We start from the raw sequence: 13,335 nt of genomic DNA, 5'->3' as shown, positions 1-13,335 counted from the left end.
CTAGCTAAAGTTAACAGAATCTAAAGTCTATCTGTGACATCACAATGATGATGAAACGTTTTCCTACTCATTATTTGACTCCTTCTGAAATGTCATCGTGTTTCCAAGCCACTATAATGCACTTTAGACTAAGTCTTCATCAGCACCAATTAGGTCGAATTAAGTACAACATTCAGTTAGACACCAGTGCTCAAGATAATCTCCACAACCATATTGTGACCCAACATTTGTTACAAAAGTAGTTCCATTTTTAAATGTAAATGACTACCTTCACTTTGAATTGAACCCAACCCTGTCAAACAGGTAGCTATCGGACAGGTCCAGCAGGTGTTGGGCTGGACAGAAAGAGAGAGAGGGAGGGGTCTGACTGGACTGGTCCTTAAAAGGGAGAGGAGGGAGAGGTAGAACTCAACTCACAGGCAGGATTTCAGAAAGTGAGATTTCAACATCTGTTCATCTAATACTGTATGTGTCTGCATCCCAAATATCACTCTATTCCTATGTAGTGCTCTACTTTTGACCAGAGCCCATAGTGAATATGTGGCCCTGGACAAATGTAGGGAACTTGTTTTGAAGGATCGATGCCAATTCCACAAACTCCCAATTACCCTCTGGACACGCCCCTCTCCTGCTAACTCACCACACACCTGAACTCACTCTGCCAATCACCAATTCCTCTCCCATTCTTCTGGTATATAAGCAACTCACAGGCAGGACAGAGAGAGAGAGACCCAGTGAAGACCTTTGAAGAGCTCTGAAGAAGTGAAGCTACAACTGAAGATTTGTGAAGGTGAGATTTTAACATCTGTGCATTTAAAACTGTATCTGTCTGCATCCCAAATAGCACCCTTTTCCTTTTGTAGTGTGCTACCTTTGACCAGAGCCCATATTACCTTTGTGGCCGTGGGCTATTCCCTATGTATAGTACTGTGGACCCTGGTCAAATGTAGTGCACTACATAGGGAATAAGGTAACATTTGGAAAGCATACATATTCCTGTGTACTAGGTTAATCTATTGTATGCGTGGAAGATGATAGCTGGTATTCCTTAGCCCTTCATTGGTAAAATCTAATGTGATAGTACATCTGATAAGTGGAATGGCTGAGGGTACTTGAGGAAAGGTTAGGGGAACACTGCACTGCATTTCAGTCATTTAGCAGACGCTCTTATCCAGAGCGACTTACAGTTAGTGAGTGCATACATTTTTCATACTGGCCCCCCGTGGGAATTGAACCCACAACCCTGGCGTTGCAAGCGCCATGTTCTACCAACTGAGCTACAGGAGGCCCTACACTCTGAAGTATTCACTGAATTGGTCTTGACTGATTCTCTCTCTCGCTCTCTCTGTCTGTTTGTGTCTCTCTCTCTCCCTCTCTCAGGAGACTATCACCATGGCCATGTTGACCATTCTTCTGCTTCTCAGCGCTGCCTTTGCTTTGGGAGACGCAGGTACGAGAGTCCACCTCAAACTTTACATTATTCATTCTTTCTGTATTTTAAATGTAGCAGAGGTGTGTGTTTGTTTGTGTGTTGACTGATATAAAAATAATATTGAGTAATTATTTATGATGCAAGGTGATTTGTCAGTCTCTCCTTTAAAGTCGGTAGTCTTCTCCTTACAGATGGACTTAGACCAGTGAGACGATGTCGCTCAGGCTGGACCGAATATGGATCACACTGCTTCATGTTTATCGAGACAGCAAGGACATGGGCAGAAGCAGAGGTACTGTATCATGCTTACCTTCTACTGTGAATTTAAAGGGTGAAGTTCAATTAAAATCAACTCGCTTTCTTGGATTGACGTTAACGTGACGATTTGGCTTTTTTTTTACAGGCACTGTATGCCTCATGTAAATGACTGAACCTCCCTTTGTTATTGTTTAATTGGGATGTTCTATAAGTTTGGAATATTTATTTCATGTATGGAGTCAGGACACCTGTATAATGGAACCCAAAGGACAAGGGTCAAGACAGAGATTAAACTAACACCTCTAAGAGCCTGTTGAAAAGAGCATTAGTTGCGACGGACAATAGGCTATTTGATAGTGTGAGTCCAGAAAACAAATTCTCACAAAGACTGGACAACTTGACTAATACTTACATTATGAAACGCTTTTGTCCCTCTCTGCTGCTTTCTTAGCGGCATTGTATTTCCTTGGAGCAAACTCTGGCGTCTGTGCATAGCTCTGAGGAGGCGCAATTTCTACAGGGGTGGGGGTTTCGGGACTGGTGGATTGACTTCTACCTGGATTGGAGGGTTTGAAGATCCTGAAGAAATACTAGTAAAGGTACCCAATTATCATACTTGAGTCACAGCTAAGATACCTTAATAGAAAATGACTCAAGTGAAAGTCACCCAGTAAAATTCTACACATGGTAGGATTAAAAGTAACCAAAACAGTGGTTTTCCAAACCTTCATCGAGTTTTTGGCCGGAGGGAGTTTTCTTGTTCTCCGCGAATCTGTGTTTGAAACTGTTGAAGATGTCATCGGGTATAACTTTTTAGCTTCCTATTTTTTTTTCCTACAAAACGTAGAAATGCGCTGTTTTCACACACGTTGACATATGTACCATGTAGAAATTGAGAATTTGTGTTTAGTGAGTCCGCCAGCTCAGAAGCCGTAGGAATGACGGCGCATTCTCTTGATACAGTCGCTAGTGAACGTCTACACACCCCTTGCACAGTCTTCACATTTTGCTGCCTTAAATTTAAATCTAAAAAAGAGATTACATTGGATTTCTTTCCTTCCCATCTACATGATCAAATTTAAATAAATATTATACAACATTTTCAAAATCAATAATTTATATATATTTTTCATTGATTGCATGTCTTCACACACCTGAGTTAATACTTAATGGAAGCACATATTGTAGGATAGATAGATCAGTATTCACTAACACACGGGGTATAGTGGGCTAGTATTGTAGGATAGATAGATCAGTATTCATTAACACACGGGGTATAGTGGGCTAGTATTGTAGGATAGATGGATCAGTATTCACTAACACACGGGGTATAGTGGGCTAGTATTGTAGGATAGATGGATCAGTATTCACTAACACACGGGGTATAGTGGGCTAGTATTGTAGGATAGATGGATCAGTATTCACTAACACACGGGGTATAGTGGGCTAGTATTGTAGGATAGATGGATCAGTATTCACTAACACACGGGGTATAGTGGGCTAGTATTGTAGGATAGCTCAGTATCCACTAACACACGGGGTATAGTGGGCTAGTATTGTAGGATAGCTCAGTATCCACTAACACACGGGGTATAGTGGGCTAGTATTGTAGGATAGATAGATCAGTATTCACTAACACACGGGGTATAGTGGGCTAGTATTGTAGGATAGATGGATCAGTATTCACTAACACACGGGGTATAGTGGGCTAGTATTGTAGGATAGATCAGTATTCACTAACACACGGGGTATAGTGGGCTAGTATTGTAGGATAGATAGATCAGTATTCACTAACACACGGGGTATAGTGGGCTAGTATTGTAGGATAGATGGATCAGTATTCACTAACACACGGGGTATAGTGGGCTAGTATTGTAGGATAGATAGATCAGTATTCACTAACACACGGGGTATAGTGGGCTAGTATTGTAGGATAGATAGATCAGTATTCACTAACACACGGGGTATAGTGGGCTAGTATTGTAGGATAGATAGATCAGTATTCACTAACACACGGGGTATAGTGGGCTAGTATTGTAGGATAGATAGATCAGTATTCACTAACACACGGGGTATAGTGGGCTAGTATTGTAGGATAGATAGATCAGTATTCACTAACACACAGGGTATAGTGGGCTAGTATTGTAGGATAGATAGATCAGTATTCACTAACACACGGGGTATAGTGGGCTACAGTATTGTAGGATAGATAGATCAGTATTCACTAACACACGGGGTATAGTGGGCTAGTATTGTAGGATAGATAGATCAGTATTCACTAACACACGGGGTATAGTGGGCTAGTATTGTAGGATAGATCAGTATTCACTAACACACGGGGTATAGTGGGCTAGTATTGTAGGATAGATAGATCAGTATTCACTAACACACGGGGTATAGTGGGCTAGTATTGTAGGATAGATAGATCAGTATTCACTAACACACGGGGTATAGTGGGCTAGTATTGTAGGATAGATAGATCAGTATTCACTAACACAGGGGGTATAGTGGGCTAGTATTGTAGGATAGATAGATCAGTATTCACTAACACACGGGGTATAGTGGGCTAGTATTGTAGGATAGATCAGTATTCACTAACACACGGGGTATAGTGGGCTAGTATTGTAGGATAGATAGATCAGTATTCACTAACACACGGGGTATAGTGGGCTAGTATTGTAGGATAGATCAGTATTCACTAACACACGGGGTATAGTGGGCTAGTATTGTAGGATAGATAGATCAGTATTCACTAACACACGGGGTATAGTGGGCTAGTATTGTAGGATAGATAGCTCAGTATCCACTAACACACGGGGTATAGTGGGCTAGTATTGTAGGATAGATAGATCAGTATTCACTAACACACGGGGTATAGTGGGCTAGTATTGTAGGATAGATAGATCAGTATTCACTAACACACGGGGTATAGTGGGCTAGTATTGTAGGATAGATAGATCAGTATTCACTAACACACGGGGTATAGTGGGCTAGTATTGTAGGATAGATAGATCAGTATTCACTAACACACGGGTATAGTGGGCTAGTATTGTAGGATAGATGGATCAGTATTCACTAACACACGGGGTATAGTGGGCTAGTATTGTAGGATAGATAGATCAGTATTCACTAACACACGGGGTATAGTGGGCTAGTATTGTAGGATAGATAGATCAGTATTCACTAACACACGGGGTATAGTGGGCTAGTATTGTAGGATAGATAGATCAGTATTCACTAACACACGGGGTATAGTGGGCTAGTATTGTAGGATAGATAGATCAGTATTCACTAACACACGGGGTATAGTGGGCTAGTATTGTAGGATAGATCAGTATTCACTAACACACGGGGTATAGTGGGCTAGTATTGTAGGATAGATGGATCAGTATTCACTAACACACGGGTATGGTGGGCTAGTATTGTAGGATAGATCAGTATTCACTAACACACGGGGGTATAGTGGGCTAGTATTGTAGGATAGATAGATCAGTATTCACTAACACACGGGGGTATAGTGGGCTAGTATTGTAGGATAGATCAGTATTCACTAACACACGGGGGTATAGTGGGCTAGTATTGTAGGATAGATGGATCAGTATTCACTAACACAGGGGGTATAGTGGGCTAGTATTGTAGGATAGATAGATCAGTATTCACTAATACACGGGGTATAGTGGGCTAGTATTGTAGGATAGATAGATCAGTATTCACTAACACACGGGGTATAGTGGGCTAGTATTGTAGGATAGATAGATCAGTATTCACTAACACACGGGGTATAGTGGGCTAGTATTGTAGGATAGATAGATCAGTATTCACTAACACACGGGGTATAGTGGGCTAGTATTGTAGGATAGATGGATCAGTATTCACTAACACACGGGGTATAGTGGGCTAGTATTGTAGGATAGATCAGTATTCACTAACACACGGGGTATAGTGGGCTAGTATTGTAGGATAGATAGATCAGTATTCACTAACACACGGGTATAGTGGGCTAGTATTGTAGGATAGATAGATCAGTATTCACTAACACACGGGGTATAGTGGGCTAGTATTGTAGGATAGATGGATCAGTATTCACTAACACACGGGGTATAGTGGGCTAGTATTGTAGGATAGATAGATCAGTATTCACTAACACACGGGGTATAGTGGGCTAGTATTGTAGGATAGATAGATCAGTATTCACTAACACACGGGGTATAGTGGGCTAGTATTGTAGGATAGATAGATCAGTATTCACTAACACACGGGTATAGTGGGCTAGTATTGTAGGATAGATAGATCAGTATTCACTAACACACGGGGTATAGTGGGCTAGTATTGTAGGATAGATAGATCAGTATTCACTAACACACGGGGTATAGTGGGCTAGTATTGTAGGATAGATAGATCAGTATCCACTAACACACGCGGGTATAGTGGGCTAGTATTGTAGGATAGATAGATCAGTATTCACTAACACACGGGGTATAGTGGGCTAGTATTGTAGGATAGATCAGTATTCACTAACACACGGGGTATAGTGGGCTAGTATTGTAGGATAGATAGATCAGTATTCACTAACACACGGGGTATAGTGGGCTAGTATTGTAGGATAGATCAGTATTCACTAACACACGGGGTATAGTGGGCTAGTATTGTAGGATAGATAGATCAGTATTCACTAACACACGGGGTATAGTGGGCTAGTATTGTAGGATAGATAGATCAGTATTCACTAACACACGGGGTATAGTGGGCTAGTATTGCAGGATAGATAGATCAGTATTCACTAACACACGGGTATAGTGGGCTAGTATTGTAGGATAGATAGATCAGTATTCACTAACACACGGGGTATAGTGGGCTAGTATTGTAGGATAGATAGATCAGTATTCACTAACACACGGGGTATAGTGGGCTAGTATTGTAGGATAGATAGATCAGTATTCACTAACACACGGGTATAGTGGGCTAGTATTGTAGGATAGATAGATCAGTATTCATTAACACACGGGTATAGTGGGCTAGTATTGTAGGATAGATAGATCAGTATTCACTAACACACGGGGTATAGTGGGCTAGTATTGTAGGATAGATAGATCAGTATTCACTAACACACAGGGTATAGTGGGCTAGTATTGTAGGATAGATAGATCAGTATTCACTAACACACGGGGTATAGTGGGCTAGTATTGTAGGATAGATAGATCAGTATTCACTAACACACGGGGTATAGTGGGCTAGTATTGTAGGATAGATCAGTATTCACTAACACACGGGGTATAGTGGGCTAGTATTGTAGGATAGATAGATCAGTATTCACTAACACACGGGGTATAGTGGGCTAGTATTGTAGGATAGATGGATCAGTATTCACTAACACACGGGGGTATAGTGGGCTAGTATTGTAGGATAGATCAGTATTCACTAACACACGGGGTATAGTGGGCTAGTATTGTAGGATAGATAGATCAGTATTCACTAACACACGGGGTATAGTGGGCTAGTATTGTAGGATAGATCAGTATTCACTAACACGGGGTATAGTGGGCTAGTATTGTAGGATAGATAGATCAGTATTCACTAACACACGGGGTATAGTGGGCTAGTATTGTAGGATAGATAGATCAGTATTCACTAACACACGGGGTATAGTGGGCTAGTATTGTAGGATAGATAGATCAGTATTCACTAACACACGGGGTATAGTGGGCTAGTATTGTAGGATAGATCAGTATTCACTAACACACGGGGTATAGTGGGCTAGTATTGTAGGATAGATGGATCAGTATTCACTAACACACGGGGTATAGTGGGCTAGTATTGTAGGATAGATAGATCAGTATTCACTAACACACGGGGTATAGTGGGCTAGTATTGTAGGATAGATAGATCAGTATTCACTAACACACGGAGGTATAGTGGGCTAGTATTGTAGGATAGATAGATCAGTATTCACTAACACACGGGGTATAGTGGGCTAGTATTGTAGGATAGATAGATCAGTATTCACTAACACACGGGGTATAGTGGGCTAGTATTGTAGGATAGATAGATCAGTATTCACTAACACACGGGTATAGTGGGCTAGTATTGTAGGATAGATCAGTATTCACTAACACACGGGGTATAGTGGGCTAGTATTGTAGGATAGATCAGTATTCACTAACACACGGGGTATAGTGGAATAGTATTGTAGGATAGATAGATCAGTATTCACTAACACACGGGGTATAGTGGGCTAGTATTGTAGGATAGATAGATCAGTATTCACTAACACACGGGGTATAGTGGGCTAGTATTGTAGGATAGATGGATCAGTATTCACTAACACACGGGGTATAGTGGGCTAGTATTGTAGGATAGATCAGTATTTACTAACACACGGGGTATAGTGGGCTAGTATTGTAGGATAGATAGATCAGTATTCACTAACACACGGGGTATAGTGGGCTAGTATTGTAGGATAGATAGATCAGTATTCACTAACACACGGGGTATAGTGGGCTAGTATTGTAGGATAGATCAGTATTCACTAACACACGGGGTATAGTGGGCTAGTATTGTAGGATAGATAGATCAGTATTCACTAACACACGGGGTATAGTGGGCTAGTATTGTAGGATAGATCAGTATTCACTAACACACGGGGTATAGTGGAATAGTATTGTAGGATAGATAGATCAGTATTCACTAACACACGGGGTATAGTGGGCTAGTATTGTAGGATAGATCAGTATTCACTAACACACGGGGTATAGTGGGCTAGTATTGTAGGATAGATAGATCAGTATTCACTAACACACGGGGTATAGTGGGCTAGTATTGTAGGATAGATAGATCAGTATTCATTAACACACGGGTATAGTGGGCTAGTATTGTAGGATAGATCAGTATTCACTAACACACGGGGTATAGTGGGCTAGTATTGTAGGATAGATCAGTATTCACTAACACACGGGGTATAGTGGGCTAGTATTGTAGGATAGATAGATCAGTATTCACTAACACACGGTATAGTGGGCTAGTATTGTAGGATAGATAGATCAGTATTCACTAACACAGGGGTATAGTGGGCTAGTATTGTAGGATAGATAGATCAGTATTCACTAACACACGGGGTATAGTGGGCTAGTATTGTAGGATAGATCAGTATTCACTAACACACGGGGTATAGTGGGCTAGTATTGTAGGATAGATAGATCAGTATTCACTAACACACGGGTATAGTGGGCTAGTATTGTAGGATAGATCAGTATTCACTAACACACGGGGTATAGTGGGCTAGTATTGTAGGATAGATAGATCAGTATTCACTAACACACGGGGTATAGTGGGCTAGTATTGTAGGATAGATCAGTATTCACTAACACACGGGGTATAGTGGGCTAGTATTGTAGGATAGATAGATCAGTATTCACTAACACACGGGGTATAGTGGGCTAGTATTGTAGGATAGATAGATCAGTATTCACTAACACACGGGGTATAGTGGGCTAGTATTGTAGGATAGATAGATCAGTATTCACTAACACACGGGGTATAGTGGGCTAGTATTGTAGGATAGATAGATCAGTATTCACTAACACACGGGGTATAGTGGGCTAGTATTGTAGGATAGATAGATCAGTATTCACTAACACACGGGGTATAGTGGGCTAGTATTGTAGGATAGATCAGTATTCACTAACACACGGGGTATAGTGGGCTAGTATTGTAGGATAGATAGATCAGTATTCATTAACACACGGGTATAGTGGGCTAGTATTGTAGGATAGATAGATCAGTATTCACTAACACACGGGGTATAGTGGGCTAGTATTGTAGGATAGATAGATCAGTATTCACTAACACACGGGGTATAGTGGGCTAGTATTGTAGGATAGATAGATCAGTATTCACTAACACACGGGGTATAGTGGGCTAGTATTGTAGGATAGATAGATCAGTATTCACTAACACACGGGGTATAGTGGGCTAGTATTGTAGGATAGATCAGTATTCACTAACACACGGGGGTATAGTGGGCTAGTATTGTAGGATAGATAGATCAGTATTCACTAACACACGGGGTATAGTGGGCTAGTATTGTAGGATAGATGGATCAGTATTCACTAACACACGGGGTATAGTGGGCTAGTATTGTAGGATAGATCAGTATTCACTAACACACGGGGTATAGTGGGCTAGTATTGTAGGATAGATAGATCAGTATTCACTAACACACGGGGTATAGTGGGCTAGTATTGTAGGATAGATCAGTATTCACTAACACACGGGGTATAGTGGGCTAGTATTGTAGGATAGATAGATCAGTATTCACTAACACACGGGGTATAGTGGGCTAGTATTGTAGGATAGATAGATCAGTATTCACTAACACACGGGGTATAGTGGGCTAGTATTGTAGGATAGATAGATCAGTATTCACTAACACACGGGGTATAGTGGGCTAGTATTGTAGGATAGATCAGTATTCACTAACACACGGGGTATAGTGGGCTAGTATTGTAGGATAGATGGATCAGTATTTACTAACACACGGGTATAGTGGAATAGTATTGTAGGATAGATAGATCAGTATTCACTAACACACGGGGTATAGTGGGCTAGTATTGTAGGATAGATAGATCAGTATTCACTAACACACGGGGTATAGTGGGCTAGTATTGTAGGATAGATAGATCAGTATTCACTAACACACGGGGTATAGTGGGCTAGTATTGTAGGATAGATAGATCAGTATTCACTAACACACGGGGTATAGTGGGCTAGTATTGTAGGATAGATAGATCAGTATTCACTAACACACGGGGTATAGTGGGCTAGTATTGTAGGATAGATGGATCAGTATTCACTAACACACGGGGTATAGTGGGCTAGTATTGTAGGATAGATGGATCAGTATTCACTAACACACGGGGTATAGTGGGCTAGTATTGTAGGATAGATCAGTATTCACTAACACACGGGGTATAGTGGGCTAGTATTGTAGGATAGATAGATCAGTATTCACTAACACACGGGGTATAGTGGGCTAGTATTGTAGGATAGATAGATCAGTATTCACTAACACACGGGGTATAGTGGGCTAGTATTGTAGGATAGATAGATCAGTATTCACTAACACACGGGGTATAGTGGGCTAGTATTGTAGGATAGATGGATCAGTATTCACTAACACACGGGGTATAGTGGGCTAGTATTGTAGGATAGATCAGTATTCACTAACACACGGGGTATAGTGGGATAGATAGATCAGTATTCACTAACACACGGGGTATAGTGGGCTAGTATTGTAGGATAGATCAGTATTCACTAACACACGGGGTATAGTGGGCTAGTATTGTAGGATAGATAGATCAGTATTCACTAACACACGGGGGTATAGTGGGCTAGTATTGTAGGGATAGATAGATCAGTATTCACTAACACACGGGTATAGTGGGCTAGTATTGTAGGATAGATAGATCAGTATTCACTAACACACGGGGTATAGTGGGCTAGTATTGTAGGATAGATAGATCAGTATTCACTAACACACGGGGTATAGTGGGCTAGTATTGTAGGATAGATGGATCAGTATTCACTAACACACGGGGTATAGTGGGCTAGTATTGTAGGATAGATCAGTATTCACTAACACACGGGGTATAGTGGGCTAGTATTGTAGGATAGATGGATCAGTATTCACTAACACACGGGGTATAGTGGGCTAGTATTGTAGGATAGATGGATCAGTATTCACTAACACACGGGGTATAGTGGGCTAGTATTGTAGGATAGATAGATCAGTATTCACTAACACACGGGGTATAGTGGGCTAGTATTGTAGGATAGATAGATCAGTATTCACTAACACACGGGGTATAGTGGGCTAGTATTGTAGGATAGATAGATCAGTATTCACTAACACACGGGGTATAGTGGGCTAGTATTGTAGGATAGATAGATCAGTATTTACTAACACACGGGGTATAGTGGGCTAGTATTGTAGGATAGATAGATCAGTATTCACTAACACAGTGGGTTTTAGTGGAATAGTATTGGATCTAGAACCTACAAAACAGTTATTTGGCTGTCCCCAGAGGAGAACCCTTTGAATAACCTTTTTCCAAAAGGGTTCTACCTGGAACCAAAAAGGGTTCTCCTATGGGGACAGCCAGGGAACACTTTTGGAAACCCATTTTCTAAGAGTGTAGATAGCTCAGTATCCACTGACACAGTGGGATTTCTTTCATTCTGAGACCTCACTTCTTCCCCACAGGACAGGCTATGGTTCTGGAGTGATGGGTCCAAGTTTGATTACCAGGACTGGAATCAAGTAGAGCCCAATAACAATGGTGGCAGATGTATTGTGATGAACTTTAGAGGTACAGTAAGCCCACTAACATTCACTATCCAGTCATCAAATTAAACTTTATTCACAGCCCACTTCAACAAATAAGTCTGATACACACACTACATCTGAGTTAATTTCTGTTCCGTGTTTCCTCTGAAGGTGAACCAGGCTGGAATGATCTAGCATGTGGAAACAGATTGCCCTCGGTGTGCTCCCGGAGAACCTTTTAAATCAGCAAAACATCAGATGAAACCAAAATGCTACTCCATACTGTCAGCATCCTAACTGAAAACTTGTTATGGTAAAGTCAAATACTTTGTGGAGATTATTTGTTGCTGTAAAATGAGTATTAGTTATTTGTTGGTCATAAATGTTGAGTAATGATTTTGTGGTTTGTTGTCAATAAAACAGGTGTACACATTATGTTGTCTCATGAGTTGTTTTTAAACTGCAATAATTGTCCAATCCTTAGTCCGTAGCCTACCGTCCGTAGCCTACAGTCCGTAGCCTACCGTCCGTAGCCGACCCTCCGTAGCCGACCATCCGTAACCTACCGTCAGTAGCCGACCGTCAGTAGCCGACCGTCAGTAGCCGACCCTCCGTAGCCGTAGCCTAATCTAGAACTCTGGGCTAATATCAACCCATGTAATACCAACAGACTCAATATATCCTTCACAATACTAAATGATTTTGTTGAATTATTTACACATAAGTAAATATATATGTAAAACTCCTGAGTGGCGCAGTGGTCTAAGGCACTGCATCGCAGTGCTAACTGTGCCACTAGAGATCCTGGTTCGAATCCAGGCTCTGTCGCAGCCGGCCGCGACCGGGAGACTCATGGGCGGCGCACAATTGGCCCAGCGTCGTCCAGGGTAGGGGAGGGAATGGCCGGCAGGGATGTAGCTCAGTTGATAGAGCATGGCGTTTGCAACGCCAGGGTTGTGGGTTTGATTCCCACGGGGGGCCAGTATATAAAAAAAAAAAAAAATTCACTAACTGTAAGTCGCTCTGGATAAGAGCGTCTGCTAAATGACTAAAATGTAAATGTAAAACCAACTGGGCCCAGTAAAAGGAGAGCTCAAATAAAATGACAACTGTCTACCAATCTGTTTTACACACAGATACGAACTGGGCGGAACGAGTACATGTAAAACTATAATGATCACATTGTGTAATTGTAATGCCCTTTCCTTTATACTGTGCCTTCGGAAAGTATTCAGACTCCTTTACTTTTTCCACATTTTGTTACTTTACAGCCTTATTCTAAAATGGATTAAATCGTTTTTTCCCCCTCATCAATCTACAGACA

The 13,335-nt window shown here is 41.4% G+C and overlaps 1 long non-coding RNA gene across 1 annotated transcript; it reads left to right on the top strand.

The window, feature by feature from the left end:
• Positions 1-698: 698 nt before the first annotated feature.
• Positions 699-12,446, top strand: LOC121563194. The gene is made up of 6 exons (XR_006659622.1): positions 699-790; positions 1,381-1,450; positions 1,624-1,724; positions 2,142-2,289; positions 11,949-12,054; positions 12,183-12,446. It is a non-coding gene; the product is annotated as an uncharacterized LOC121563194 (long non-coding RNA).
• The last annotated feature ends 889 nt before the right edge of the window (positions 12,447-13,335 follow it).

Source organism: Coregonus clupeaformis, unplaced genomic scaffold (genome assembly GCF_020615455.1).
Source record: "Coregonus clupeaformis isolate EN_2021a unplaced genomic scaffold, ASM2061545v1 scaf1472, whole genome shotgun sequence".
Classification (NCBI taxonomy): domain Eukaryota; kingdom Metazoa; phylum Chordata; class Actinopteri; order Salmoniformes; family Salmonidae; genus Coregonus; species Coregonus clupeaformis.
The sequence above is the reverse complement of the archived record's forward strand: the minus strand, read 5'-3'. Positions and strand labels throughout refer to the sequence as shown.